Consider the following 273-nt stretch of genomic DNA (forward strand, 5'->3'; position numbering starts at 1 on the left):
TCGCCGCTGACCCCGAGTGACTCCGGGTTCTGCTCAAGGCCCCACGACAACACAGTTTGAACATTTCAAAATTAGTTTTTAAACGAAGTAGAGCAGCCCCGGCTGGCCTCTCCGGTCCCAGGTTCTGCTCCGTCGCCTCTCTCTCCCACCACTCCCCCTCTCGGAGTTTCTCCCTGTCTTTCCCTCGCCCTCCCCTTTCTCCCCCTCCACCCCTCCCCTCCCTCCCACCCCTGGGCAGCCCGGCTCCCCATCCTTCCTTAAATGCTCCTCTAA

At 60.4% G+C, this 273-nt stretch overlaps 1 protein-coding gene across 1 annotated transcript in view; it reads right to left on the minus strand.

Moving 5' to 3' along the window:
* HOXC11 (homeobox C11) overlaps positions 1 to 273 on the minus strand; it is a 2479-nt gene that overhangs the window by 955 nt on the left and 1251 nt on the right. The window lies entirely within an intron of this gene.

This window comes from Myotis brandtii, unplaced genomic scaffold (assembly GCF_000412655.1).
Source record: "Myotis brandtii unplaced genomic scaffold, ASM41265v1 scaffold29, whole genome shotgun sequence".
In the NCBI taxonomy this organism is placed as follows: domain Eukaryota; kingdom Metazoa; phylum Chordata; class Mammalia; order Chiroptera; family Vespertilionidae; genus Myotis; species Myotis brandtii.